Here is an 8009-nt window from a genome sequence, read left to right as displayed (position 1 = left end):
ACAAAACTGAAGTTAACGAGCTTTCTCGTAATTCTTCACATGCATATTAACTTGCAGTTCATTTGACGTGAACGTATAATGTTTGGTATTACTGCAACAGTAGTTCGCATGTTCTTGAACTTGCGATCGTAATATAACGCAAATTTACGCGAAGAGAAATATCATGCAAAATGCAATTGGTCTACATTAATGAAGTTGCATAAAACGACAATACGATGAACAATAATGATGTAATGTATGGAAAGTTACAACTTGACGCCCCAAATTCAAACAACTCGATACAAAGTAATTATTCGGTCCTGTTGTCTGTCCTTGTATTAAATCAAATAACCTTTAATATTTGAGAACTGGCAGTTATTGTGATATATCATGTAAAAGTATCCTGAAAGGAAACCTTTTTAAAAGGAAGATTCAATCGTGACTTGTATTAATCAATCTTTAATCAATATAAATATGTTAAATAAAAATATCGTATAACTTCGTTTCTTTTACGCAAATTATAACACAATCAAATAACTAAATGTTTATGTTTATCACTCTTGTTGGTCTGTATAGTAACGCATGAGGTTTTACCGTAGGGTAAAACCGGAGTGCCCAAAACAAATCTACATGATCAAGATTGGGACATCGACCACACAGTAAAATATTGTCGATAAATGAAGTGTTAGTATATAAAAAATACCGACATTTATCAAAACTTAAGACTGTCAAATGAATAGAAACATAAATTAATATTAACTGAAAAAAAAGGTTAAACAACCCACGTTGTAATGCAACTATTGAACAAAAGTGGGATGGAAAGTGTCTCTTGATCACAATTTAGGAATATAATGTGATATGTTATGTATATAAGACTCGTTTACTAGTGTAATAAGGATATCTTTTATCTTTAAATTCTTAGTTGCGCATTACCTATGAACGAGCATTATTCAGCACCATGTATAGATTATGTTTGGTCCGGATAATATAACTGACCGGATTTTCCCGCCTTACAACAGAGTTTGTATGTAAATTTTACTTCCGTGTTCAAAATGTATGTCCTTAGTTTCAAAGGCAACATTTCATAGCTGAATGATACGTAAAACGCACATAATATGTGACTAACTGATATGTAACAGTCTTGTCTTAGTTCTAGTATATTTTGTGTGGCTATTTCTTGTGTTTGGCATGCATTTCGTAGTACATGTATGTTAAAATAGGGAATAGATAGGTCGAAAAAGTTATTAATACCATTTTTAATCGGACATTATCCTGATGAATGTCATAAAAGCGTCTACTATCATTTCATCAAATATTGGCTATCAAATAAGATCGATATTCAATTTGATTATTATAAATCGATATTCAGAAAAGTATATAAAAGATGGAAAAAATGGGAGCCAGTTTGAGATTACATAAATGAGACGATAAATTAAAGTATGCACAATATCACATTTATGTAAATATTGACACTGGAATACTAAAACAAAAGCATCGCCAGTATTTCCCTGGGCCATAGTACTGTTCTACTGTACTCATTCACGCCATAGTATTGTTCTCTGTGATGTCACAATGAGTGCAATGTACGCAAGTGAAAGATGTTGAAGTGTTATTATATTAAATGGCAGTGTGAAAAAGCCGAAACGCGTTGTTTTTCTCTACTGTCGTTATAATCAAAGCAAACCTTGTGAAGATGTTGAAATCAGTGGTATTACTTATATTAAATGTTAAATATGATTGTTCGTATTTCAACTTATATTAATCACAGTGAGCATGGAAGTTAGCGAGCTGGGGTTCTTAATGTGGGAGGAAACTGGAGTACCCGAAGAAAACCCTCGTGTCCGGGCTGGTGACACCATAGCTTGTCATGTCCGATCGGGAATTCGAATCCCGGCTGCCTTTTAGAAAGGCGAGAATGTGATATCCACTCCGCCACTTGATGACCACCCTATATAGCTGGGCTAGGTTTGCTTATGTTGTATATCACGGAGAAGGAAGCAGAAACCAAACAACAACGTACACATGTTTATTTATCATTCGTTAGTGGTACTGAGGAGGGATGAAACTTCATGTCTAAAGTGTTCCATAACATGTAGGGGTACAGTGCTAAGTCAAATGTGACTAATAAATCCTTTATATCGCTACTAACAGAGTTTTGATACGACAAATAATGTATAGAGTATTTCATGCAAACTGAGACAGAATAAATATCTCGGAATTTGTTTTTCTGTCACAAGAATCATCTAGTTACTATTAAGTGGAAATTTTTACCGCAATGTTTAGCAAAAGTATACTTATATTTCGTAATAAATGCTTATAAGGGCTAAATATATACCATGACATGTAACAATAAAAATCCAACAAAAAGTTCCACTTGATCTAAATATTCCTGTCAAACGTGATAATTGTCCATATCAACTATTACACATGTCCTTTCAAACAGCTTAGTTACATCATTTACTGTGCCTAAAATACTCAGGTGTTAAGAAATCGGATATCAGTTAGGATGATTGTCTCAGCTACTGCTTCATCGTCTTTATCTGAGAACATTTTTAGTACAAATTACTTCAAGCAATATTTGAGCTGTGCAAATGTTACCTACTGCTATCATTGACAAATTGTACACTATTTCTGATCGTAGTGGCTCGAAGAGTCGATATTTTGTCTGTTTCTCTCACAGTGACAGAATCCGTGTCTCCCTCCAGGACGGATACTTCTGTATTGTATCACTGGATGCATTCATATTAAGAACAACATACATTGTAAACCATTCTATAGTTTAGAAGATATAATGTGTTGGTCACTGATGATGTCCTTGGTCGACTTACCGCCTAGATATGTCAGACTCTTCATAATTATCTACAATACCATCAGCAAGTCTGTGTTCATATTGTTATGCATGAAGTGTAACTTTACTGCACTTTAAATACAAAATCGTAAAATATGAATATGTGCAAAATAAGACATTAGGCCTGTCGCATGCAGCATCCAAAAGATAATCAGGACCTTAGGAACATGTAAGAGAAACGTGAAAACAAAGTATATGTAAATATGGAAAACAAGAGAACACTGTTACGATTAATATAGTAAAAGAGTAATGCATTAACGGATTAGTGTTATTTTATCAATTCGTACTATAGTCACTACTATAATAATATAAGGTGTTCAAATCGAACATGATTGGCATGTATATGTAACACTGCTAACGAATATATCATATTCAAAATGAGGCCTTTGTCGACAAACACATTTATACAATTGTTAGCTACAGTCTATCGATAAATATCAAGCACGTTATACCGGCAATGAAATACAAGCACGTAAGATAAAGGCAAATTTTTCCACTCGACTAGGAAGTATTACAGTCTGTCGGTACATAATAACTCAAACTTGAACAGGTAAGACATTACGATCTGACATATCAAATTATCTCGCGTGACATGATTTGAGAGCTGACCGTGAACTCAGCCCCGTGTGAATCATCGCGATAATTACTGCAGGTCAAACGCTGTAATTAAATAATTTCCGTGTGCATAACCGTTCTAAATTTACAAAATAGACTTACAGTTATGGTTGACAAAGTACGGCTCTATTTTGAAATAAAACAGACTTTATGATGTATGCAATTAGTTTTCATTTGTATACAATGTACGTTAAACTCCTTTCTTAACATACGGACCGAGTTACATATTCGTATATCAAATATTTCACATTTATAAAGTGTATTTAGTACGAACATCATCCTAGCTCAGCATTTATTTATATCATAACATTGAGCTCACAGATTAGGAAGCACATTTTTAGTATTACAGAAGTTTGGTTTATGTATTAACTAGTACGATCTCCTTTAAATTTTGACATTAATTCGTAAAAGATTTTTTTTTTTAAATATCCAACATCATACTGATGTTTCCATTTGAATATAACACACGAGTATAAATATAGATTTGCTTATAAGGGCTAAATATATACCATGACATGCAACAATGAAGAACCAACAAAAGTTCCACTTGATCTAAATATTCCTGTCAAACGTGATAAGTGTCCATATCAACTATTACACATGTCCTTTCAAACAGCTTAGTTACATCATTTACTGTGCCTAAAATACTCAGGTGTTAAGAAATCGGATATCAGTTAGGATGATTGTCTCAGCTACTGCTTCATCGTCTTTATCTGAGAACATTTTTAGTTCAAATTACTTTAAGCAATATTTGAGCTGTGCAAATGTTACCTACTGCTATCATTGACAAATTGTACACTATTTGTGGTCGTAGTGGCTCGTAGAGTCGACATTTTTATCTGTTTCTCTCACAGTGACAGAATCCGTGTCTCCCTCCAGGAAGGATACTTCTGTATTGTAATATACATGTATATCAATCTATCATACCTGTATTGCCTTAAACACATGTGTAGACTTAACCATTCTAAGTCATTGTATGCATTCGTATTAAGAACAATAAATAATGCCAACTATTCTATAGTCTAGAAAATACAAGAGGCCCAAGAGCCTTAACGGTCACCTGAGTTATATCATATAGGTACTGGTAGCTTTATTTTATTGTTTAGATGTGATGTGGAAATCAGCATGTAAACTAAGTGAAAAACAAAACTTGTCATGTCGTCAAAGGATAAGAATTTTAAAATGTTGGTTAATGTTCCCTTTAGGGCACCACCCTAGCCCCTTGGGATGGGGCAGGAATTCCATATATATATATATTCCAAATACCCTCATCCACCAAAGATATTTCTGACCAAGTTTGAATAATTTTCTGCTGAAAATGGATAAAATATACCCAAAAGTGTTATTTCCCTATATAAACTATAGTAAACATTACCCCCTTGCCTCCCCAAGGAGGAACAGATTGCTCAGGTGTCCTGGAATTGACAATTTCAATCCATTTCATGATGATCTATCTATCCATGCACTGAAATTGACTGCAGTACCTCTGAGTCTGGAAAAGAAGATTTTTGAAATATTGGTTAATTTTCCCTTTGGGGCCCCGCCTGGACCCCAGGGTTGGGGTAGGAATCCCAATTTTACCATTTAAAACTATCTTCCTCCAAGGATAATTCTTACCAAGTAAAAATAATTTCCTACAGAAAATTGTAAAAATATACCCAAAAGTGTTGTTTCCCAATATAAACTATAGTAAACTTTACCCCCTCCCCAAGGGAGAACGGATAGCTCGGGGTTCTGAAATTAAAAATTTAAATAAAGCCCCTGATGATCTTTCCATCCATGCAAAGAAAATGAATGCAGTACCTCTGAATCTGGAGAAGAAGATTTTTGAAATATTGGTTAATTTTCCCTTTGGGGCCCCACCCTGGCCCCAGGGGTTGGGTAGGAATCCCAATTTTACAATTTTGTAGCCTCATCTACCAAGTATGATTCTGACCAAGTTTGAATAAATTCCATCTGCTGGTTCTTGAGAAGAAGTTGAAAATGTAAAAAGTTTACGGACGACGCACGACGACGCGGAAAGTGATCGAAAAGGGTCACTTAAGCAAAGCTCAGGTGACCTAATACTATTTTGGTCACTGATGATGTCCTTGGTCGACTTACCGCCTAGGTATGTCAGACTCTTCATAATTATGTGCAATACCATCAGCAAGTCTGTTTACATATTGTTTTGCATGATGTGTCAATTTACTACACTTTACATACAACATCATAAAATATGAATGTTTGCAAAAAAAGACATTGTCGCATGCAGCACCCAAAAGATAATCAGGACCTTAGGAAACATATAAAAGAAACATGAAAACAAAGTATATGTAAATATTGAAAACAAGAGAACACTGTTACGATTAATATAGTAAAAGAGTAATGCATTAACGGATTAGTGTTATTTTATCAATTCGTACTATAGTCACTACTATAATAATATAAGGAGTTCAAATCGTACATGATTGGCATGTATATGTAACACTGCTAACGAATATATCATATTCAAAATGAGACGTTTGTCGACAAACACATTCATACAATTGTAAAGTACAGTTTATCGATAAATATCAAGCACGTTATATCGGCAATGAAATACAAAAATAAACATAAAGGCAAACTTTTCCAACCGACTAGGAAGTATAATACGTCTGTCGGTACATAATAACTCCCGTGACATGATTTGAGAGCTGACCATGAAATCAGCCCCGTGTAAATCATCGCGATAATTACTGCAGGTCATATGTGGCAAGCCAACTTAACATTTATTCAAGGAGCAATGTCGATCCTGTATTTCATCGAATTATACAAGATATCTTATATAATTATATAAGATATCTCATATACAATAAAGATATCTTATATATATGAGATATCTTATCTTATATACTATATGAGATATCTTATATAATATATAAGATATCATATATACTATATAAGATATCTTATATCGCATATAAGATATCTAATTTAATTTTCTGTATGATATATCTCATATAATATATAAGATATCTCATATATTATATAAGATATATTATATAATTGAAATCTCGTTGCTATATAAGATATCTGATATAGAATGAGATTTTGTGGCATTAAAAACCAGAAACTAATTTCTCCCTCGAGAATCATTCGGAGCACATTCAGGATTGCATTGGGCGCAATGGCGGAGACGGATGGTACGGATACGGAGAGGGATACGCTATTCGATGGTATTGAACAATGTATTGAGAAGGCCGAACAGTTCCATTTCCCGCACTCTTGAAGTGGGCTCAGCCATAATGGCGGCGACAGGAACACGTGTTGTTACAACAAGCCTACTGTCCCTACGTAGATCCTCGAGATATTCCGGACGGGGAGACTTCATTTTCGACATTTTGTTTAAATCTCGTTCCTATATAAGATATCTTATTTAGTAACGAGACTTTAATTATATAAGATATCTTATATAGCTATATGAGATATATTATATAAGATATCTCATATAGAAATTAAATGAGATATCTTATATACGATATAAGATATCTTATATATCATATAAGATATCTTATATATCATATAAGATATCTTATATAGCATCTCATTTAATTTCTATATAAGATATCTCATATAGTATATAAGATATCTTATATATGATATATGATATCTCATATACTATATAAGATATATCATATACTATATGAGATATCTTATATACGATATAAAATATCTTATACAGTATATAAGATATCTCATATGCTATATAAGATATCTTATATTTTTTTTTGAAATACAGGATCGACTTTACTCCTTGAATAAATGTTAAGTTGGCTTGCCATAGTCATACGCTGTAATTAAAAAATGTCCGTTTGCATAACCGTTCTAAATTTACAAAATAGACTTACAGTTATGGTTGACAAAGTACGGCTCTATTTTGAAATAAAACAGACTTTATGATGTATGCAATTAGTTTTCATTTGTATACAATGTACGTTAAACTCCTTTCTTAACATACGGACCGAGTTACATATTCGGATATCAAATATTTCACATTTATAAAGTGTATTTAGTACGAACATCATCCAAGCTCAGCATTTATTTATAACATAACATTGAGCTCACAGATTCGGAAGCACATTTGGTATTACAGAAGTTTGGTAAGTTTGGTATTACAGAAGTTTGGTATTACAGAAGTTTGGTATTACAAAAGTAGCTTGGTATTACAGAAGTGTGGTATTACAGAAGTAGTTTGGTATTACAGAAGTAGTTTGGTATTACAGAAGTTTGGTATTACAGAAGTTTGGTATTACAGAAGTAGTTTGGTATTACAGAAGTTTGGTATTACAGAAGTTTGGTATTACAGAAGTTTGGTATTACAGAAGTAGTTTGGTATTACAGAAGTTTGGTATTACAGAAGTTTTGTATAACAGAAGTAGTTTGGTATTACAGAAGTTTGGTATTACAGAAGTTTGGTATTACAGAAGTAGTTTGGTATTACAGAAGTTTGGTATTACAGAAGTTTGGTATTTCAGAAGTAGTTTGATATTACAGAAGTTTGGTATTACAGAAATTTGGTATTACAGAAGTTTGGTATTACAGAAGT

Source organism: Mizuhopecten yessoensis, unplaced genomic scaffold, assembly GCF_002113885.1.
Source record: "Mizuhopecten yessoensis strain PY_sf001 unplaced genomic scaffold, ASM211388v2 scaffold1515, whole genome shotgun sequence".
NCBI lineage: Eukaryota > Metazoa > Mollusca > Bivalvia > Pectinida > Pectinidae > Mizuhopecten > Mizuhopecten yessoensis.
This window is presented reverse-complemented; position numbering follows the sequence as displayed.